The sequence below is a fragment of the Cibotium barometz genome, chromosome 18 (genome assembly GCF_041138505.1).
Source record: "Cibotium barometz isolate CiBa-2024 chromosome 18, ASM4113850v1, whole genome shotgun sequence".
NCBI classification, from domain to species: Eukaryota; Viridiplantae; Streptophyta; class Polypodiopsida; order Cyatheales; family Cibotiaceae; genus Cibotium; species Cibotium barometz.
In genome coordinates this window covers 4,659,863-4,685,544 of record NC_141063.1, presented here as the reverse complement: position 1 = coordinate 4,685,544, position 25,682 = coordinate 4,659,863, and positions in this window count along the sequence as shown.

Genomic DNA, 25,682 nt, shown 5'->3' with positions numbered 1-25,682 from the left:
TTCATGCATACCTCTATGCATGAAATTCAATTATGATAAAAGTCACACTTTTATAATAAAATAATCAACTTTTATGCATACCTCTATGCATGAAATCCAATATTATAAAAGTAACACTTTTGATATAAAAAATTTTCCTTTATGCATACTTCTATGCATGAAAATTAAAAATGATAAAAGTAACACTTTTGATATAAATTTTTTTTTCCTTTATGCATACTTCTATGCATGAAAATTAAAAATGATAAAAGTAACACTTTTGATATAAAAATTTTCCTTTATGCATACTTCTATGCATGAAAATTAAAAATGATAAAAGTAACACTTTTAATATAAAAAAATTATCCTTTATGCATACTTCTATGCATGAAAATTAAAATTTGATAAAAGTAACACTTTTATGTTAAAATAATAATCTTTTATGCATACCTCTATGCACATGAAATCCAAATATGATAAAAGTAACACTTTTATGTTAAAATAATAATCTTTTATGCATAGCTCTATGCATGAAAATCAATGATGCATAATATAAAAATCCATTTCTCTATGATTACAATGAATATCTTTCAATTAATCTAGGATGATAATTCCTAGAATATGGTAGGAAGTCCTCTTTTTATGCTTTGAATGAAATTATTTTATGCACAATTTTTATAAAAATTTTGCCATAGCTCCGCTGCTATGACTGATAAATCTCAATTTTTCTAGGGGATAAAGCTTATCATTAAGGAAATAATTAAAATAATCTCTAATTGGATCATTAATCCATAATGGATTGAATCATCAATATACATAAACTAAAAGCATAGAAAAAAGCCATTAATTTGGCCTTAAGCATAGCTTAATCTTGGGTTAAGGAAAAGCTTTATGAAAAGCTTGATTTGGATTGAGAATGGGTCATGAGTATGACCATTTCTTGAGTGAGAGAGAGAAATTACATAAAAACCATTAGAATTTAAACATAAATGGAAATTAACTTCAATAGCATTTATTAAATTATGTAACTCTTCACTACTATTCACCAATTAACTTCAATAGCATTTAAAAAACCATACCAATTAAGCTTCTCAAGCTTGAGAGGGGTTGAGAAGAGAGAAACATTGAGAAATTATAGAAAAGATCAATATTCACTAATTACCTTACAAATTGCTTGATTCTTTGTTCACGGTAGAGGCCCCCAACCAATCAATTGGTTAAGTATGTTGATGGAGCCACTAATGGGGATTGAAGAAAGAGGGAAACTCCAAAAACTAGTGAATTATTAAATGAATTCACAGTTCTTGGCTTAGGTGGAGTAGAGTAACGATGCATAAACACTATCTTTTTTTCAACAAGGGGGAGGCTTCTATTTATAGGAAAAATTGAGCTCCTAACCAAACAAACTGATTCTAGAATTTTCTAAATCAGTTTGGTCAATATTTGACCATTTTTAGGTCAGTTAAGCTAACTTTTTGGAACTAGACTTGAATGAGGAGAGAGGAGAGATGAAATATCTCAATTTTTATGAGTTTAAAACTCATTCAAGCATGTGAAATATGCACCTCCTTTAAAGAACTCCCCTTCCTTACATATGTGTCATAATGGAATCATTTTAATATTGCTCATAGTTTTTTTTACTAATAAACCTTGTACATTTTCAACTCTTCATCTTATGTGAAATATGCACCTCCTTTAAAGAACTCCCCTTCCTTACATATGTGTCATAATGGAATCATTTTAATATTGCTCATAGTTTTTTTACTAATAAACCTTGTACATTTTCAACTCTTCATCTTATGTGAAATATGCACCTCCTTTAAAGAACTCCCCTTCCTTACATATGTGTCATAATGGAATCATTTTAATATTGCTCATAGTTTTTTACTAATAAACCTTGTACATTTTTAACTCTTCATCTTATGTGAGCATTTACTCATTTTTGGATACCCAAAATATCTCATATTTTTAATATTGTTCATAGTTTTTTACTAATAAACCTTGTACATTTTCAACTCTTCATCTTATGTGAGCATTTACTCATTTTTGGGTATCTTCTTTTACAAATTGGATTTATCTCCTCCCTACACATGGATTGATGCTATTGGCCCATAGGAACCTTAATTGGACCATAATCCAAAAATTTCTGAAAATCTAGACCCTTAGGCTAAGGTCCTTTATACCCATTTTCAATTAATTCCAATTGCACATTGGAAAGTTCTTTTTGAATTTCTGTTTCAGGGGAACTTATTTTAATAAGATGAGATAATTTTCTATCCAAAAATATTAAAAATTTGAATATTCTCTCTCTAGAATATTTTCTCTCTCTAGATTAAAACAGTTAGAAACAAGGTCTTTTATATTTCTGAAGAGGGATTGATTATAGGGGAAGATGCTGGACATTTTGAGAGGCTGGGGAGGAATCTTACACTAGGCCTTATAACTATTGTAAAATTGAACTCAAGAAGAATCAACAGCCACCTTGTGATCCTTCCCATGGAGCATGGTTTGTTCACCAGATACAATAAGGCTTGATGATTGATATAGAAAATAAATTTGTTAGCAAGAAGGTAATGCCAAAATTTCTTTAAAGCATAAACCATTGCTAACCATTCATGATCAGTGGTGCTGTAATTTATTTTAGCCTTTTCCACTTGCAAAACTAATGGGATAGTCCAACTTGTGTTCTCCTGACTATGCTAGAACACATCCAATTGCAAAATTGGAGGCATCAATGTACACAGAATATTACATCCTAGTTAGGTGTTCAAGATTGGAGCACTTGCTAAGGCTTGCTTCAACACGTCATAAGCTTGACACTCCTAGGTCCATACATGTATAATCAATATCTTGTACAAAGGATGAGTTATTTCTGCATAGAAAAGAATAAACCAATAGTAGTAGTCAACATGACCCATAGTTTGTTGGTGGGGGTGATTAGGATGACCTTGATTTTGCTCTTATCAGTGGAAATCCCATTTTTGGACACTATATGCCCAAGAATATCTCTGTGATTCACCCAATATTGGCATTTGTAAAGGTTTAAGGATATGCGATAAAATTGATACCTTTCAAACACCCTTTTTAGGCACACTAGGTGCTCTTTCTAAGACAAATGAATGCACAAATCATCTAAGAAAGCTTCAAGAAACACAATATTCATAAGTCTTTGGAATGTGGCTAGTCCATTGGTTAGACCGAATGACATAACTCTGTAAGCATACACACCATACTTAGTGATAAAAGCTATTTTGGCTTGGTCCTCAGGTGTAATCAAAATTTGATTGTAGCTTGAGTATCCATCCAAAAAGCTATAAGCCTACTTACCCGTGCAAACTCATTCAAGAACATGTTCTGAATATCACAAACGGTAGTGATCCCTACACGTGACAACGTTTACTTTCTTGATATCAACACACACTCTAAGTTTTCCATTTTTCTTGGGCACGATCATAATGAGTGAAACCCATTCTGTGTTCAATTTCATAGATGAATCCACACTAAATAAGTTTAATAATATCTTCCTTAACAATGCTTGCATATTTGGGATTCATTGGATAGGGTTGTTGTGGACTAGTTTAGCATTTGGGTACCGTGAGGATGGTGTGTTCTACCACCTCTTTGTGGAAACTCCCTTCATTTCATGGTGTGTCCATGCAGAGAAATCCTTATACTTCTTGAGGAGAGTGAGTTCAACCTCCTCTTCCTTGGTGAGGCCTTTAGAAATGTAAATTGGCTTAGAATCTTTACCAAATTCTGCCAAATCTACCTCCTTCCGTTCGGCCAGCACATCCATCATAGACTCCACTCTCCTCACTCGTCGTTCATAGGTTCTCATTTTGCATTTTTAAACACTAACTTATGATCTCCTATGGTGTATGATTTGTAATGTTCAGGTACTGGGCGTAAGTTAGATTCTTGTTATTTCTCTTCCTCAGCTACTTTGACAGCCTTAGCCTTAGCCTCTCATTCCTTTTAGGCTAACGTACAGTTTTGGTTCCTTTGGGCTGAACAACTAAGTTTAGGTTAGCTCTAGAGACTTCCACTATCTACAATACACGACTTTTTATAACTCTTCTCCCCAATTGTCTATAAATGTTCAATGAACGTCTACAACACTAATGCAGTATAGCTATTGGGCAGTATAGCTATTGGGCAGTGGTTGTTCTTTCTTACAAAAATGACCCACGAATACTCTTCCCTCAATATATCCATAAATTGGGTTTCTAGCTAGCCAAGCATTAAGATATTATGCTACATAAGAGGTAATTAAAGTCTTATAAGATAAGAGTTAAGGTGGAATAAGGCTCTGGCCAATGTAATCCAACTAGTTCTTGTAGTCTCCTAAGTAAACCACTCTTGGTCTAACTCATGCTATATTCTAAAGGGTTCTAATACCACTCCTTATTTATTATCAGCATCTAAGGTCTTGACATAATCTTTAGATAGCATAACCAACAAGCCCCTCTCATTGTATCACACTTATACGCTCAAGGGTACTCTAACTAGCCCATCACTATGCTCAAAACAAGGCAAATTTATAGAGCAAATATGGTCAAATTAACTCACATCAGACTCAAAACTTTGTGGGCACTTATAACATAGTAAACAATTCAATTTATCTTGAGAAAATTTCCTTTAATTCACTCTATAATTCTCACTATTTATCATCCACTCAGGTAGGGAATATGACCATTTGGAACTACAACTATATTATAGACTTAAAATCTTACCAAAACCTCTTACATAGTAATATAACTACTTAAATGATCCAGGGTCCTAGTTCAACTCTTTCCCAAACTCCTCACACATCAGGAAATAAGAGTCCTCCAAGGAATCCTTGAAAATGGTCAATTTGAACTACAATCCTAAGCTAAACTTAGAATCTATCCAAGAAATTTCACTCAAAGGTAGAAATTTAAAAATTCACATAAATAGTTTTTTTAACCATCTCCAAATTCCTTAACCTCTGAGAGATAATTTTTTTCTAAAAATACCCTCAAATTAATAAAAAAATATTTTTATTTTCTTTTAGGAATTTATCTTAGATGTTTTCTCATAAACTAGACTCTTAAACATTGGGGAACTTAACTCTAATTTTACAAAATTATCCTAGGTTTTTTTAACTTATTATAACTAATTATCTCCATATTTAATAATTTTGCAAAATCAAGGAAATTTAGATAATTAGTAAAAAACATCAAAACACTCTCACAAATTTTTATGTCAATAATAAAACACTCCCTCAATACTAAAAAAAAATTCAACCCTAAACTCTTTGATTAACTATTTATTTTTGTTAAATTACTAAAATAGTCTAATTTTGAAAATTAATAAATAACTAGTATAATATTCAAAAATAATTCCAAAAAATTAACATAGCTTTCCTTAATTATTTTCTTCCTCTTTTTGTACACTTTACACATATTTGATCTTTTCTTTAAATAGTTCCTTCATTAACCTCAAAATAGACTGTAATTTTAAATAATTCATTATAATTAGGAAATTCCTCAAATTTGATAATAAAATCATGATTCAATGTATTGGAACATTTCATTTCTCTTTTTTAAATATTTTTCATTAGTTACTCATTATTTCATCTAGTATTCACTAATTATGCACTAATCACCGTTGAAATTAGGGCACCAACCTCAAGAAAATGGAAGAATTTCATAAGAAAAATGAAATTGTGCTGTTGACTCTAATGTTTCCACCTTCTCCAAGCCTAATCCTTCATCAAAACTCTTAATCACTCACAATTCCCATTAATCACTCATTTAATTAGCATAATTAAGCAATTGGGCATGAGGAATGGTATAAATAGAGAAGGGAATGCATAGATATGAGAGATAGAAGCATGGAATAGCCAAATATTGCTTAAAAAACACCCTCCTCATCCCCCAAATGATCAAGAGATGTCCTCTTCTTGATTTCCACGACTCTAACTAACTCCCCCTTCATGTGAAATCCATGAATATTTGCACCTTCTCACATCTCTAAACCTTAGTAGTCATAAAAATACATTTTAATACCCCCAATTCTCAATTCTAAGCTCTTCCCCACCTCCCTAGGCTTGATAAACATCCCACAACAACACCATTGCATCCCCGTAGTATGTTAAATTGTCAAATTTTTCATCAAATTTTGTCAAATACAAGTAAAATATTACAAAAAAATCTTTAAAATAAGGATAAAGACAAAAAATGATAGAAAAACCAAATGAACCTAAAAATCCGAATTTATGGCTTTACTAATTTCTAACCTTAAAAATAGCTAGAAATTACAATTTTATGCTCTAAAAAATGTTAAAATTAGGCCCAAAAATAGGATTATCAGTGTGTTTATCTTATGATGTTTTCATTTGTTTTGTTTCTTCAATGTTCTTTTGATTTGGTGAGAAGATTCTTCATTTGATTCTATTTTTATTTCACTTGTCTCAATTTTGCTTGGTCGGTTCCACACACCCGTGTTTGCTTTGGCTTTGTTTCTATCTCATTTCCAGACTCCTCACCAGAGGTGCAGGAGTTAGAAGTTTATAAATCAAAGTCTTCTTCCCATGTGGATTCAAGCTCACGATACTCCCTGGTTTCCTTGTTGTCTAAGTACATGAAGTGTAACTCATCATTCGTAATTGTAAAACTTTGGGAAGTTCCTCACCATCCGATGTTACCCATGTTGATCCTTGCCTTCCCTGAGTGTCTATGGTGGCCATCATTGGAATCCAATGTAAATCATCACCTTCATCTATGACCTGCGATTGGGATGGTCCATGGTTCACATCGATGTTCTTCTTGCATGTGAAGCAATATTATAATGGAACAAAATTGATGGTGATTGCCAAAAAGTCCACCACTATCCATAGGATGTACATGACCAGTCAGGTCTACTCTAAGGATTGAATCATCGAACTAAAAAGTAGACATGGTTCCTTTCCTAATCATGGACCATTTTAGCTTCACGTATAAATAGTCTTCCTAGGATCATCACATAAGAGTTTGGTTATTTGAAGAAACCATCACGAGCGATGAAGGTATGCTTCACCCGATGTTTAAGCACCTTGATCCTAAGATCTCGTAACATCCCAATAGGTTTAGCAATTATTCCATCCGCCATCTTGACAACAGTGTCAGACACTTCAAGACAAAGTTTACTCATCTTTTCCCAACTTTTTTTGGTGATTAAACTCACTCCCACACTGGTGCACCATCTAGGACTCCCATTATTGTGATTCCCTTGCAGAGGTGGAGAGGGTTGCATTAGTCTCATCACTCTCAAAATATTATCCTAGTTTTCTCAATGTTATTTTGACCACAAACTTGATGTTGTCCTCATCCATTTGAGGCTTTGGTGTAGTCTCATAGAAAGGATGTCATTTATGGATGTTTGCAAAGGGTGGTACACTAAGTTTCCCATTAAGAAGAGTTTTCAATGTAGCAAATAGTTTAGGGTCTCCACACAAACGTGCAATGATTATGGTTTCAGTTTTTGAAGCCAAGCCATGAAATTCATCAACTTGGGGATTGTTAATGGAGTACCCATCACCTCACTACCATATGAGGGTTCTAGTGAGATTCAAATTTAGAATTAATGCCTAGGATAGGTGAGTTCTCAACCTCAAGGATGAAACTAGGTATATCCAATGGTTTATGGGTTACACATGCTTTAGGTTGTTTTGATGAACAGTGTCAGAGATGTTTATTTATTTTAGTATTGGTTCTAACTCCTCTCCCGAGTATGTGTGACCATATCCCAGCTTATAAAGTACAAGGTCAGGGTATGAACCAAGTTTCTCTTTGTTTTATTTCTTGATGGCCTGCATCCTTTCTGTTTTGGTTTCCTTGGTTTTTGTTTGAGTGTCTCTTGTTTGTTTAGAAACAGCATGTGTGTCCACTAAATCAAAATCCTCATCAATATCATTCATGTAGTAGGTTCATCAGGTCTTCCCAAGTTTCCTCATTCCGTTTTCTCAGTTTTGCCCACTTTTATGGATTTCTTTCTTGTATGGCCCCTCTTCTTTTTGGATCTCCATATTTTTTTGTTATGGTCTCCTTTCCCTTCCCCCTTCACAAATTTTTTTACCTTTTTTTTTTGGCAACGTGGTGTGTGGGTCGATTTGACTTTTCAGCACCACTTCACCCACTCTACCTGTGTGACAAATTCGTAAAGCTATCTTCTTTAATGAAAATGCTCAATTTTTACCCACTATAATAGCAATAGTAGCTTCTCCCACTTAGTATAAGTCAATGACTTGAAATTGATACTAATCATAAATAGTGCTAATCACTTATGCAGGTTTCTACATAAGTACTCGTGATAATTAATCTGGCTAGTTTTGTGTTTGTTTACCCCATATTAGTCATGCAATATATCAAACTTTCGAGGGTGCTAAACCTGTTTATGCAACGGGTTTCAACAAATTTGAGTCAATCAAAGCCCAAATTACTTTTTTAATTTATTTATAGCAGTGGATAATAGAAAGCTTAAAACTACATGAAATTTATAGCAGTGGATAATAGAACGCTTAAAAATGCATGAAATTTAAGGTTTAGGGTGTTGAGAGGAGTGAAAATCAAGGGGATTAAAAGATAACAAGAGGGGAAAATAGAAATGCAATAAATTTGACAATTTTTTAAGCTTTATTCTTCTTTAAATAGCAAAAATAAAAAATTTGAACCGAATGCAAGCATTTAACCACCATGGGGCTAAGCAGTGGGGCTTTTTCCTCAGTAGCGGCGCCACTTATGGAGGCTCCTTGCACCACAAGGTGTAGGCTGCACTCATAATGTCATGGGGACTTTTCTCCTCTGCTCTACACAAGGTCAAATCAATAACTATTATGCTATAGCTAGCTCACATAAACAGGGTGGTGGTGTGTCAGTCATTTGAGATTCTTGCAAGAAGCTCGGTCATGAAGAGCACTCGGGAGCTCAATCCTCTCCATTGATGTATATAGGAGGATGTACCCAAGTATACATAAAGCAGATTTTGAGGAGGACAAATTCTTTGGAGAAGGGATGGTTTATAATAAAGTATGAACTTTAGTTAGGGCATGGGCATGGTCTCAACATAAAAGGAGCTCATGCATCTTCATTTGTATCTTTTGACAATTTGACATTTGAATGAACCTTGGAGCCTTGAGCTACCATACTTTGGCTTATGGAAGGCTATTTCCATTCTCGTGGTGGTGGGAGATTTAACCACTTAGGCATTGTGTGTGATTCTTGCTAATTACATGCTAATCTACATAATGATTTATCCCATATCTCAGCCTCTAATCTTGCTTAACCTTACCTTAATCTTACATTGGTGATGTTCCATTTCAACCTTCCATCAAACCACTCAGTACACAAAGTCTTGCTTTTACTTCTATTGGAACTTCAATGATTTCTACCACTAGGCTCCCATGGAGCTTCATTGCCACCAATTTCAAGTGTTGATTTCTCAGGAAAAAACAATGATTAGGGAGATCGAGCTATATTTTTATACTGCATAATGCACGTGTAATGCGTTTCATGTAAATTATTATGGGAAATCTTCGAGCTTATGACGTGTAGTGTGGATGATATATAATTAGACTAGGAAATTAGCCTAAACTAGCTCATCGGTCCCCCAGACATTACTTGGGTAGTTGGGCATTGTTGTACGGAGATGAGTATTTTATATAAGACATTTTGACTAATAAGAAAACACATAATCCCATTCTCACAATTGAGTTTGAGTCTTCTTGCTTTTGTAATTGAAGTTGCTTAAATGCTTTTCTCTTCTTCTTTTTTATATACATGCTTAGGGATTGCATTGGTGAGTGATTGTGTTGATGTATGCTCTCTTCTCCCCAACTCCTTCTCTTGTCTACTCTCTCATACTTTTACTGATTGTGGCCTTAAAGTAGAGGTTGAGCTTTCTATAGCTCTCTTTCTCTTTGCTCCCCAAACATTTGTAACAATAAACGAGGTAAGGTTAAGTACCCTAGCTCTCCACGAAGGGAGAGTTACCCTACCAAGATTATTCTCTCTCGTGGACAGCTTAACTCTTCATTTATGAAGGCAACCATTCTACCATAATGCACTAAATCCTAATCCCTATTTTTTCCAAAATATATATTTATTAAAACAAGTTGGATATCAAGTTGGAAAGGACCTATAATCTCAGGTCCACCTTGCCAGTGTTTGATTCTTATAGCTTAGACCACTTCCATAACCTCAGCCTAGCCTTGTCCAATCCCATAGGTCTAGCCTTTCACCCTAACACTAGGCCTATCTAGAAAGATTCTCATACTTATGATATTCATTTGGATTTCAGTATTGAAGACCTGAAATTTGTGCTTCTATTCTTTCTATTCTTAAAATAAAGAAATGTTTTTGTATTGACAATTGAAAGTATTTCTTTATATTCTTAATAGAAAGATTTTTTTTAAAAACTAGAGCACATGTGTAAACTTTGTATTCAGTGTGTGTGTGCATGTATTTGATAACGAAATGGAATCCCGAACCACTGTGTTGAGACCAAAGGATCCCTCACAAGTCTCACATCTGACTCAAACATGCATGGACCCATCCAAAGGATCCACTTCTGCTATTCTTCACTCATCACCACTCCTACAAGCATGAACATGCCATATTGAGTGTCCTCAATTCTTCCATTCTCACACTTGCCTTATCAAAACCAACCTTGTTATAAACATCAACACTCAATTACCTGTCTTAAACCATGTATAAGAGTGGAGGAAAGCAGACAAATGAGTGTTGAAGAAAGTAAACAAATAAGTGTCGAAGAAAGCAGTGTTGCATTGGAGTTTTCACCAAAAGGAGCTTTTACAGGGGCACACATTTTGCTCAATACCCATACATGACAGCTTTAATACACATGAGCACACATTTTGCCATATGCCCATGGGTACACGAGCACACGTTTTTCCCAATGTGTATGTGTACACAGGCACACGTTTTGCCGAATGCCTATGTGTACATGAGCACATGTTTTGCCCAATGTTTTCCCATGTGTACACAAGCACACGTTTTGCCCAATGCATGGGCATGACACCTTTAATACATGTGGGCTCTACATCTAGTAGATGATATCTCAAGCCCATACACATGGACTCTATATCTCATAGTCACATTAATAGGCATTGATATCTTAAGCACCTACCTTTAAGCCTTGTTGTCATCTAGGTATGTTTTCTCGATGGGGAGACTAGGGTAAGTCCAAGCTGGCCCATGGTACGACTCATTGCCCAGACCTTCCTCAAATCAACAAAAACCTTCTATAGCCTCTTCTTCAGCTGCACCCCCCTTAATTGATCCACATTTCCTCTTTCCCCAAATGTTTGCTAATGCAAAATCTCTTGTGCCATAGAAGCCGCCATTATGGGCAAAGTCTGTCATGCCATGCCTTAAAATATATCGTGGGGAGATCAAGGCAAGTGCAACCTGGCCCATGTATGACCATTGCCTAGACCTTTCTCAAATTATCGGGAACCTTCCGTAGCCTCTTCTTTGCTCCCACCACCCTTAACTGATCCGCATTGCCTCATTCCCAGTGCTGGCTACTACTATAAAATCTCTTGTGCCATAGAAACCACCAAGTCCTATCTAATAACTATGGGCAAAGTCCCCTACCATGCCTCAATAATCTAATAATATTTGACTCACTAAGAAAAGGAGTGTTGTCGAAGAAAAGAGAGTCCAAAAAAGTATTTGAATTGAGAAATTTTCAAATTGGAGTACACATATCCCTAGGGGCACACTCAAATCACAGGGTGTACTATGAGCTACCTAATTTTAAAGGGTCCCATCCATTTCCATATAAAAAAGGGAAGTTAATTTTTGAGATTCTGAATCCTTGAGGGAATTGTGGTCTGGTACTAACTCTACAACTTGGTGCATGCTTTTGCAATTGTGGAGATATGCTAAACCATGGTCAATACACTATCTTCCACGCTCGTAATGCCACCATGGCATAGAGAGTATGTGAATCCCTTTATCTAGATCCCTTGTTGGTGACGAGTGAACATCAACACCAATGATAGTGTCCTAAAGCTCATAAGAGGAAAGAATACCCTTAAGCTTGAACTTCTAGAGAGGATAATTGGTGCCATTAAGCTTTGCATCAGCACCGAATTGTGGTGGGAGGGGTTTTACAAAAGATGCCATTTCTCTAAGGGATTGCAATTAGAAAAGAAGTTTGTATTGAGCTGGAGCTCTGATACAATGTAAGAGAATACAATGTGCAGTGTGTATAGGAGAACACTCATAATAACTAGGATCTTTCACATCATAAATCTTTAAAACTTAAATTGCATAATAGCAAAGATAGAGAAGAATAATATACTACTAATGTGATACAATAGATGGAAAATCCTCACATCCATATGCTCCTATGAACATGAGCTTTGATGGTGGCTAATCTAGAACTACTAAGATAGAGGCTATATGTTGGTAGAAGCTAGGGAGTAAACTCATAGTGCGATATTGATGAACTACGTGGAGAAGGGACTAATCATGTATATCTATAGGCCTATATATACACAGGGTAATCACTTAGGTATGTGGTCATAGTCAGTGAGTGTCACCATCTATGGTGTAGACTTGGCCCATAAATATAAATTTAAAAATGCGTAGTAGTATCCCCACCTCCCACGGCCATGCGAGCTCATACTGGGCCTCATTTTTTTGGGCCCTATAATGTCAAAACAGGTGTCTACCAGTAAGAGTAAAGACTATCTACTCCTCCATAAGTGGACCATTATGAGATAATAGTCTAGTACCTATTTAGCAGTGTGTCAAATTTAATCCAAGTCATCTCTAAATTATCATAGGCCACCTTCCGATGTGAATATAAGGATATCGGGTGGCAGGATATCGGGTGGCAGGATATCGGGTGGCCTAAGCTTCCCAACCATGGCTCCTCATAATGGGGAACATATAAACATGAGCTAGCCAGTGCCTAGATAATACAATATGAGGGTGGAGCATTAATATCCAATAGAAACTTGAACATTGACATTGGTGTGGTAAGTGGAGGTTAGCATATCTAGACCCATTATCATGCACTTAAAAATCTAGAATGATCCCTAAATCTATTGAAATAGTTATTTTGAGTAAAATATGGGGGTCATTTTGGGACACATTGTAGTATTTTGATAAATAATAAATATAACAAAGTCAAACTTATCTTGGAATTACCATCTCAAGAAAACTACAAGGGTGTAAAAAGATTCATGGGATGTATTGGATATTGTCATATAATCTACATAAAAGTTGTAACCATTATGTAGACTAATAATAGCCTTGGCATGGATGGAAGAAAGTCAAAAGCATCTGATAATGGACTTAACCATGCACTAGCTAGTGCACCAACCTTGAGACCACCCAATTGGGATTTAATCTTCCATGTACACATTGATGCTTCAAACTTTGCAAGTGAATATATGTTGGAATAACCAGGGGAATACAAGTTGGACTACCATGTTTGTTAGTAGATAAAATAATGATGCAGAGACATACTATACCACCTTGAAAAGAGAAGGATTTAACCACGGTATATGTTGTAAAGATGTATTACCATTGTCTATTAGCCAGTGAGTTTATTTTTTTATGGAACATTAGGCTCTATTATATCTTATAAACAATCCTCTTGGCATAACTCTATACATTATTATTGCTTTTACTTTTGGAATTTGACTTTACGATCATAGTATAAAAAGGATCTCATGTTTTACCTATCTCGAATTCCTAATGGTGAACCCGCATTAATGATGATCCTTTCAATTAAAGTTAGATTTGGTACTAGAATGGAGTGATGAGATATCACACAGTATGCCCATCATTAAATAAGGATAAGACACACCATCTTATCATGCTAACTATATAGGCTTACTAACTGATATATCAAGACAATTGTATAATCTTGGTAAAGATTATTTTCTAAGAAGATATACACGGCACAAAAAATTTGTAAATGTTTTAGAAGAAGCACACTCTAGAATCGAAAGAGAATATTTTGCTAGTAAGGTAACTACTTGCATGCAGGTTTATGGTGCGTGTGGTCAACATTGTTTGACAATATGGAATTTATCTAGAAATATTGATGCTTGTACCAGTGCTAAATTATTTCATGGGAAATTAATTTCTAGATTTGGATTCCTATTGGAGTTTGTAATAAGTGATCAAGAATCACACTCTACAAATGAGGTTAGATTCCTTGGTGGTCCATAAAAATCCTTACCTTATCCACAAGCAAATGGCCAAGCCAAAAAGCACTAAAACAAAACATTATGTGAAATCCTTACAAAGACCATTGAACCTAATTGTAAAATGATTGGGAACATAGCTATCCTTACGTGGCTGCACTTTGGGCCTCTCATACATCTTACAAAGTTGCAACTAGATACACACCATTCTGATTGACCTATGGAATAGATGTAGTGAATGCCTATGGAATATATTGACAAAATTATAGTCAGTGAACCACTAACTAAGAATGCAATAGTAGCTATTGAGAGATGATAGACTTTGAAAAACAAGAGAAACAAGTTTGGTAGCCTCACATAGGTTGATGGTAGAAAAGCTTCATTTAAAAAAATGGTTTTAACCAAAATGTTAAGAAAATGGAACTTAAGAAATGACATTCAGTCTTCATGTTTGGAGTTGGTTCCAATAGAAGAAAAAGCTTAAATATTGAGGAATAGGACCATTTTGAGTCATGGAGATCACTCTACAATAATTTTGATAAGAATTTAGAGCCTTGATGGTGGGTTCGAGATGGAGGAATACATCAATGGGAGTAAGGCTGCTAAAATGGTACGCTGGACCTCTATCCCAAGACATGCATGTTAATCCTAGGTACACAAGAAAAGACTAGAGAAATAAGAAAATGACAAAATAAAAAAATAATCCTAGCATGAAGCTCAAGTTGAGGCCAAAGCCAAACGACAATTTTAAAACAAAACATTACATGTAAGCATAGTACACTTACTTCATTGGAAGATTAGGACTTACACATTGAAAACTAGGTACATGAAAGGCTAGTATATCTATCTCTGGTAAACCATACATCTAGCATCATTTTAATTGATGCATCATTTTAATTGATATGGGGTTAATTAATATAGACATTGAAGGTTAGTATACCTATCTTTGGTAACCATACCTCTAGGATTGATTTAATTGATATGGGGGAAAGTCACATCTTGCTCTCATATAAAACATCTAGAACTTTAGCTAAATCAAAACTTGAACCCGTAAATGCTAAATTTTAAATTTTAATTTCTTATATAGTAAAGGTTAGAATTTTTAAAGGTTATTATTTCCATAAAAAATAATCCCTTTGCCAAAAAGTGATGCCTGTAAGAAAAATGGAAGTGAAGATGCTTCTAAAAAGGACTTGGATAAGCGCAACCAATTGCACCATCTAATGGAAAGGTAGAACCACTCAATTAAAAAGGGAAGGTGACACAATCATGATGCCATTATGGATCCCCACACCACATACTTTACAAGACTATTGCTTCAATGGCACAAGAGGAACCGTAAACCAGGTTCCCTAGGGAAGAGAAATCAACAAATAAACCCTCGCCCCTTGAACAAGGCTCCCTATGGAAGGAAAATCAACAGATAAACCCTCACTCCTTAAATCAAATACTTGATCCAATGAGAAACAATGGGTTAGAAAACATCTTCTATAGAATCACAAATGGATATTATGAAGCTAAGAAGATGTGGACACAAAGCAGGAAGCTGTCAAAAGGATACCAAAGCAATAAGTAAGAAGCTATGGATACCAAAGCAAGAAGTGAGAAGCTATGGATACCAAAGTAGGAAGCTATCAAAAGCAAAACACAAGATGTACCAACCACGGTAAGTCTCAACATCAACTTCCTAGCCCACAACAACAAAAGCCATAAAGCCATACTCATGACATGCAACCCTTAAGAAGGATACATCAAGCAAATGTTGGATGTTAATGACAATCCTACAAGCTCAAGTTTATTATGAAGGTGTCACTAACATTGAAATTTCTAAGGGAAAAGGAGATCAAAGAAAGAGTTGCTCTTGTGACCCTCAAGGAAAATTTACAGGCAAAGGACAATGCTACTAAGAACCTCAAAAAACATGGAGATAATAAGTCACGAGGACCTCAAAAAACATGGAGATGAAATCCACAAGAACCTTGTTGCCAATACATTACTAATATAAGAATCACAAAAGAAAGAAGAAAGTGGTAGACACATAAGAGCCCAACCCTAACAAAGGGATAGACCCATAAGAGCCCATTGTAGTGTCTATGGACATCTGAATCTATTGGATAAAACTTCAAGCTACAATTTTCTAAGGATGAGCAGCAAGAGAACCTTCATAAACACTTGTTGTCAAGATTCAAGGGAACATCCAGGTATAATTGGGTATAACCAAGGAACTCGTGATGGTGCATTAGGAATCAAACAATCTCAAAAATTAAAAAAAATACAAACATGAAAAACGAGTCAAGTTTTTCATGTTGGTGCATCAGGAATCAAACAACCTTAAAAACAATTTAAAAATACAAACATGAAAAACTAGTCAAGTTTTTCACATAGTAAAAAACTTTATGATTTTCATTCCATTAGGTTAAACATAAAAAGGCACCCATGCTAAATAACTCCACAACCTCTCCATCAACTTCATATCACTTAAAAGCAAAAATTGAAGGGAAGTTTCACATGGTTAAAGTCTTTGGATTTTCACATCATGAAAATATAAGAAAAGTTATTGGTCTTACATCAATAATAATTCATTATTAATAGCATAAGATCACATAACTCAAAAGTTCTTGCACTCATCATTTTTAGCATGTCTGTGTGATAAGTGCATTCTCTGAACATCGAGAAGAAGGGGAAAGCCAAGAGGAATTAAGTAATTCAACCTTTTCATGCCATGAAGAAATTTTATTTTTCACATCATAAAAATACATGATTCTCAAGGTCTAATCAAAACATGACATGTGTTGGCCAAGTCAAAAATTACCTACCATGATTTTATTTTAGTTGTAGCCCTATGCATTTCGTTATCCCTAAAATTTGGATTTGTTTTCCTTCCACATTATTCTTAATTTTACTCTCTCTCTCTCTCTCTCTCTCTCTCTCTCTCTCTCTCTCTCTCTCTCTCTCTCTCAAAGTTCATCCTGACACTATCTCTTACTCCAAGTGCCACCACCATCTCTCTCAAAGTTCATCTCACTAACACCATCTCTTGCTCCAAGTGCCACCCTCTTCACACTAACAACACCACTTTCTGGCATCATCCTCACAACAACAAGAAGCTTGTTATCATATTCACCATCATGACCAAAGTATGAACTTCCTAAGTTGGGTTGTAGGAGAAAATCTTGCTTGAATTTCTTATTTTTCTAAACCCTTTTTTTCTTGTTGAAACCATGTTCTTCTATTAGTTGTTGCATGTGCTTGTATTTTTACAAATATGTTATTTCTTTACCATCTCAAGTCCACAAATGTCACATATTCTCCATTTTTCAAGACCATGTTTTGCATGTATGTGGTCTCTCTTTTATATGCATGAGTTTCTTCCACCTTTTTTCTTACATTAGTTGTAACCACCATGTGAGAAAACAAGTCCACATGGTGGTTTTGACTTCCCAAGACAAGATTAGGTGTAACCACCATTGTGAGCAAAGTGGCTCACAATAGTTTCAAGATCTATGCTCTCACCATGGGTTGAAGATATGTTGGCCTGAGCGTAAATGGGGAACTCATGTTAATCAATATATTTTTCTATTTGGCCTTCTTAATGCTTCTTCCTCTTCACTTGAAATGAAGACTAGTTAAATTAGTGAAGCCTCTTTGGCCACCAACATAAAAGTAATGTGAATTTAGCCATACTAGACCTTGTTTTGCTTGTGTAATAATTAGGTGACTACCATTAAATTTATTAACACTAAGTACACTTATGATACATGTTTTGCTCAAAAAGTATATCCCCAGGTATCCTTGATCATCAATAACATCACTTGTGTGAGTGGACCATACCCCTATGATGTCCTAGAGGTAGTAGAATATCCCCTTTATAGTAGTGTGCCTCATCTTTTGCCTATCCTATGGTGTAGCCTCAACTACATATTGATTGGGCAAGATGGAGGATTCTCTTATGGCATCAACACAGAGTCCTAGTGTGGAATGCTCAAATGGAATGCTAGTAGCCCTTGTGAGTGTGTAGACACCAAAATTTTGGTTCATGGATGGAAAGAGGGATAGACTATGCAAGAATGAGACCCAATGAAGAAGACAAGACCAGGAAAGACAATTGGATCACAGGCAAACATGTAAAGGTGTTAGCATGGGACTGTGTGCAAGAATAGTATCAGGTGTCAAAGTACCCTGATAATGTGCAGTTGTGAGACTGTGGATGTGCTTGGTGATGAAAGGCATAAGTGCATGGATGGGTGCCAGATGGACTACAAGGTAAGAAGGACTACCCGGGTCAAAGTTCCTAAGTGCCCGTAATTGGTGAAAGGATGTGAGTAAAGAGGATTTATTGCACACTAGAAACTTGCAAGGGTCTGGCTATAAGTGGAAGCTGATTTGGATTTGGTGGTAGTGGGATTGTCTTGTAGGTTTATGGGTTGTTTGGAAATTAGGCTATCTAGGCAATGTACTTGCAAACAATCCCATTTATATCAGCTCTACGATCCAAAGAGCACTCTACCCACTTAGTGGGGGAGCCAAAAGAAGTAGTAAAAATAGAGTGAAGAGTGTCTTACCTTCGATTCCTGGCTGTCAAAAAGACATGGACATGGATGTTGCATTGGTGGTCCCTTGTCGGAATGCCAAGAGTGGCCAAATGAGTTCTTCTCCTCACACCGGTGGTGATGTTACTGTGTCACCATCATTGTATACTTGGTGCTCGCTTAGGATTGTGTCGGTGTTGGTATACCAAGTGCTTGCTTACAGTAGTGTCGGTGTTAGGGTTGGTGTATCGATGGCTTGGTCTTCTTACTAGGGGGGCTTGTAGTTTTTTCGAGTTCTAGAAAGGGTTCTAAATGAGTCAGTGTGCTATTGGAGAAGCCAAGGGTAGCTTGGTGTGGCTAGCACTGATTGGTGATGAAAAATGTATACTGGCTTCTACTAGACCAATGACATCATTTGATGGTGATGAAAATTTGTAAGCATGTGGGTAGGATCCCCCCATATGCCTGCAAAATATTATCACCATTGGATGATGTTTGGGTGTAATAGCATGGGGAAGAGTAGGATTTTCCAAGGTCGTTTGAGCGCACTAAGAATCTTCAAAAATGTGCACTCAACACTAGTAGACCAATTGACTTTAGCTGGCAAATATGAATGGGGATAGGTGCATTGCCTTTGAGGAGCTCCTCCACACCATTGAGAGAATACACATCTCAAATAAATAACTATTATGCTATAGTTAGCTCACATAAACAGAGGGTCATGGTGTGTCACTCACCTTGGATTTCTCGCGGCAAGATTCTCACATAGGAAACTTGGTCATAAAGAGCACTCAGGAGTTTGCTTTGTCGTCGTCCTCCACACACTCCTCATAGCTTGATCCTATTGAGAATCATGGATCAAGCTCTCTTTATGACAAGATATTTAACTAAATATAAACTAATCTTACACTAATGACAACACTAATTTAATGTGTGAGTATGTGCTAATTAAGATACACTCAAGTACAATTAGACACCAAGATCATGGATCAAGCTCTCTTTATGACAAGATATTTAACTAAATATAAACTAATCTTACACTAATGACAACACTAATTTAATGTGTGAGTATGTGCTAATTAAGATACACTCAAGTACAATTAGACACCAAGATGAATTAAGCTTAGATACATAAAGAGACTTGAGATAAGAGCAAGTGATATGTTCATTACTTGAAAATGGTCCCCTTATATGGGTGAGTACATCATTGGCTTTGTTAGCTTATGTGGTATAATTACACCTTTGCTCATGTGGCAGCTTTCTGGTGGACAATATCTTCTTTAGCTTACTCAACTCACTCCCTACCTCTTCCTTGTGCTCAATGGCACCACGTTTCTCAGCATCCCCACTTGGTGCCATTTTCTTAGGCTATTGTAAGGTGGTCATTCTCAGTTTTTAAGCCCCACTCCTTGCATTCCATGAGCAGTATCCCCATATTATATCGATAATTATAAAGTGTGCCTTGAAAATAGATACACAACTCAAAAATTGGGCAGGATTGAGGTGTGAAGAAAATAATAATGCTAATGAATTTCTTAATTACCTCCTAAAATTATAAATCGATTTTACTAATGAACTAAACTAACCTTGAGAGCTAGACCTAAGCTCTAATACCATGTTAAGAATCATGGATTAAGCTAAGCTCTCCTAACGATGACAAGATATCTATCTAATCATAAACTAATCCTACACTAATGAAAACACTAATCTAAGGTGGATAGAAATGAGGAAAACTCATATGAGTGTGTGTTAGTTAAGATGCACTCAAGTACAATTAAACAAGATGAATTAGCTTGGATACATAAAGAGACTTGAGATAAGTGCAAGTGATATGTTCATTACTTGAAAATGGTCCCCTTTTATATTGGTGAGTACATCATTAGCTTTACTAGCTTATGTGGGATAATTCCACGTTTGCCTCATATGGTTGCTTGCTATGGACAATGTCTTCTTTGGCTTACTCAACTCACTGCTTACCTCTTCCTTGTGCTCAATGGCACCTCATTTCTCAACAGATCCTCTCACTTACTCACTCACTCAAACAATAATATGCAAGAACACAAGAGCCCAAGCACAAGAGGTAAGGATGATGTAAGAGAGTAGAGAAGAGCACACTAGATAATGCATAAGAGAATGGGTGGTGGGAGTTACATTTTAGGTTTTGTAGGTGACCTCTAGGGTTCACACTCTTGGGCAACCAAAGTTAAAAGTCCAGTCCACGAGCTCATATGGCCACTCTAACTAGTGTAAACACCTATTCTAAAGTTAGCACTCTCAACCTAGGATCTCGTGGTGTACCTTCATAGACAAGATGTGATTGCACATGCAAAATAATAAATTACAAGATTTCTTTAAGTGAAATTTGGCATTTTCAATGACATTGACCAAATTGGTTAAAAATTATAGGATGGCTAACACCGGCTATGTAGAAGTCTTTGGTATGCTCCCCTTCCTGATGCAAATTTCATCCTCATAAGATGTTGATGAAGATGAGTCGATGTCACATACAAGAAGGCATATTGTGATACCTACATAAATTACAAGTCAACATCTTGTAAAAAGAATAAGGTTAAACAAGGAATTAAAGAAAAGGATGCGCATGCATGAAGATTGTTTCTGTTTTGGTTATGACTGGTTTAATGTTAATCACATGTCATAAAGAGAAAAGTTAAGGCCAATTTCACTTAGAGGTTGGTAATTAGCATATCTATACTTGAATTGATTTTAGTCACATGCGTTATGGTTCAGTCTCAAGGTACTCAAACTTTGTGAAGTTAGAAGGTATATGCTACGCCTATTGGTAAGATGGAAGATGATTAGATTTTATTGAGGTAATTTTTTCCTATAATTTTCCTTTAAAAAAATTTCTAAATATGTAAGGATTAGGCGCCAACCCATGGAGACCAAGGCAATGGCCCATAGACCTCTGTGCCAAGAGTATCAAAGGACCACTAGGAATCTCTTGATTATGGCACTCACATAGCCTCTACTTTATTAGCATATTTACGACACAAGGACTTACCCCATGAGGACTAAGGCATCAGCCTCAAGGTACTACTATGAGGAACCAAGAGTCCTACCAAGATTCTACATGGTGATAGTTATGTTATAGGACCATGGTACATGGAGATTAGAATATTCCACAAATTGAATAAGAGAATAAATAAACCATAAACACCATAGCATAATTCAAGATTATAAAAATCAAATAACATAAGATTGGGTGCAATCTCTCCTCCAACCTGTGTCTCCACTCCCACACGAGATATTTAATCATATTATCATAAGTTTAGCCCTTGGAGCCATAAATAGCATAGCTTTTCAAAAAATTAGGCTTTTACAAAATTGAACCATAGCTTAATGCTTTTAAAGTATCTCATCAAAAATAAACCTTGCCCAACATGTGTACAATGGGCCAAACCATACAAAATCAAATATTTAGCACACATGTGCTTGGTTAGATAATCTTGTCCAATGTTCACCTTGGTTGTTCCGAACTCATGATCTATACTCAACATAGTTCACAATATTATATCACCATTACTTTGGAATCACTCTCAAAAATAATTTTGACAAATGGAAATCATTCACTACCATGCTTCACACATAAACTATGCATCACACATAATTAATTGGATTCACTCACAATGTCCTCACACTATGTGAAACCTAATTAATTGGATTCACTCCCACATTAGATTCACTCACAATATCTTCACGTGAATCGCAAGTGTTCACAGAGTTGATCGGATTCTCTCATAATCAAACTCACACCACACGCCTCACACGTTACCGTTGATCGGATTCACTCACCAATCAACTTGACCCAAGATATTCTTTTCACTTATTGGGTCACCCAACAATTAATAAATTAATTACCATAACATTCCCTCTTGCTTGGGTTGTAATTGACCTTAGTTTCATATTTAATTAGCAAGTGAAGAGAGCCAGGATATAATATCCATCACAGATAGAATCCCTCTCAACACTAGATTGTGATAAGTTATCCGTCACAGATAGATATCACTTAGACATCGAAAGAGTATCCTTCACATACACCAATACGAGTATCTTTCATAGACACCAACATGAGTATCTTTCAAAGACATTAACATGAGTATCTTTCACAGACACCAACACGAGTATCTTTCACAAACATCTTGTTAACCTTATTTGAAATAGAAAAGAGAATAATTTGAAGAAAATATTTTAAATGAGGTGTTAAATTTTAGAGGTTGAATGTGAAATAACAATAAGCTACATGTATTCTTTGGTGGTCAGTCAAAAAACATATGTGCATCATTGTTAGTTCACTTAAGTCCTAATAGTGAATGGTTTAATATGTATTTTGTTCCGCGTGTAGAAAGTATATATCAATAATTAAACTGTCTTGACCAATATATTTTAATTTAACTATAGTTTTTCCCCCTTGCCTGGTAAGAAGGTCACCTAAGGACTCTAAATTCTTTTTTTTTTCATGAACAATGCATAAGTATGAGTTTTAGGCTTACCTTTCTAGTGGTAGAAATCATGATTTGGAGTACCCTCTTGATTTGGTTAGTCGTCGTTGTCTTTGTCTTCAATCACGTTCACGGCGACCGCAACTCGATTCTTTCTCTTTTTTGGGCACTCATATGCATAATATCCTTTTTGTCGCACTTGTAACATGTAATCACACGAGATTTTCAATCTCCACCACCATTGTTGGTCTTCTTTGCGGCTTCAGTTTTCCTACCATTTACTTGTGAACCATTGTCCTTCCTTGTTTCATCTTTGTGTTGAAACTTCTCAAAATGTTTAGATTGAGAAAACTGAGAAATATGAGAATATGCCACTATAGTGTCCCTCAAAAATCTATTTTTCTTCACGCAGTTTGTCACTAGAGAACAAGGATGAAACATGTTCATGTTTTCTCTAATAAAAACTGGCTTCATAATTGTTATGAACTTTCTCCTTTTCTCTTTTTCATGCATTTTCTCTATAGCTTGAAGTTGCAATAAAGTTTGTGAAAATCTGTCAACATAGGTTGATATGTTCTTCTTTTCGAGCAATCTAAAAATATCCCATTGCTGTCTAGCTTTATTGTTATATGACGGAGGTAAGAAATCCTTCTTGATCAGCTTTTAGAATTCTTTCCATGACTTTGGTTTTCATTTACTCTGTCTAATAACATTCCACCAAAGAGCTACACTGCCTACCAAATGATTAGTATCACATTTAACCTTATCCTTCTCTGAAATTTTTTCTCCAAGAGAATAATCATCAAGCTGGCTCAACCATGCGAGTATGACATGTGCATCCTTTTTGTCATCATAATCTTGAAAAGTAAAAGCCTTTTTCTTGATCTTGTGTCCCTTTCGAGACTCTTGAGCGTTGAGAGTAGCTCGCATAGTCCTTTGAATAGGGTCCTCCTTAGAATCCAAAGAATCTGATTTGAAATATGCACGTCTTCGCTTTTTGTGAAGCAAATTTTTGCTCAAGATCTTCTCTTTGCCTCTTCTCGCGCAACAATTGAGATTGAAGTGCATTTAGCTGATCTTGGATAGTAGTGGTTGTGGATTTGTAGCCATATTTAAAGAAAAAGAAGATATAATATGGAGATGGTATGAATTGTGGTAAAATAAATTAACTTATTATTATTTTCAATGCTCCGTTTCAAGTCAAAGTCGATGGCATCCAACGAAGAACAAGAATAATGATCCAATAGTGTCTTAATGTTGACAATTCGGAAAGAAGCTCGTTCTCTAAATCGCTTTGAAAAATTCTTCAAAAATTTTGTTGCGAAATAACACCCAAAATCTTTGTTGCAAGAGGCTTCCAAAAGAATATGAAGAATTTTTTGTAATTTTTTGCCCTGAAAATTTTAAATTTTTCCTTTAAGTTGTCTTCTTTAAAACCCTCAAAAGCTTTTTAGCTTTAAATTTTAAAGATTTTAAGTATAAGCTTTACTAAGCTTTGAATCAAAGCTACCAAGCTTTGTAAAAATCTTCATCACCCATGAGTAAACAAAAGAAAACCTACCAAGCACATAGCACAATTTGGAGGGAAAAAAGAAGAGCAGCCCGTAGTAGCAGTCGTCATTGCCCAAGGAAAGAGAGAGAGGTGAAAAATTAGCAATTTAATTCTTCAATATTTTCCAATTATCTAATTACTGTGAGAGAAGAAAAGTGATTTAATTTCATGCTTGTAATTCATTTCTTGAGCCCACCGTAGCCATCCATTATAGAAATCTGATGTTTCCACTAGCTTAGCAATCCAAAAATTGGACCAAAGCCTTCTTCTCATGCCGGTTTCATCCATACAAACGGATGAGGAAGTGGTTGAGAATCCATGAAAACCACTTTTGCTTGAAGAGGGTGGGTTTTGGGAATCCATGGTGGCTTTCTTCCTTGCCCTTGATCTAGGTGTTCATTCAATGGTGCACAAAATTCACATAACCATGGATTTTTGAATGAACTCTCTCTTTGTACCCTTGCTACGTGATTTTTGGAGATTCTCCTCTTTCTGTGAAACTATTTTGAATTTGTTGAAAAGCCTTCAAATTTGCTCCAAGCCTATTACCTTTGAGAAAAAATCAATTTCTTGATTTTTTTTCAAGTCTACATGACCCAAATTCAATACTTGAATTTGTTGTGATCTAATACCACTGTTATAGGACCATGGTACATGGAGATTAGAATATTTCACAAATTGAATAATAAAATAAATAAACCATAAACACCATAGCATAATTCAAGAGGATAAAAATCAAAGAACACAAGATTGGGTGTAATCTCCCCCTCTCCCCCCCCCCTCGGACGTGTGTGGCTCCACTCCCACACGCAGTATTTAAATTATATTTTTACAAAATTGAACCATAGTCCAATGCTTTTAAAGTATCTCATAAAAAATAAACCTTTCCTAACATATGTACAATGGGCCAAACCATACAAAATCAAATATTTAGCACACATGCGCTCGGCTAGATAATCTCGTCCAATGTC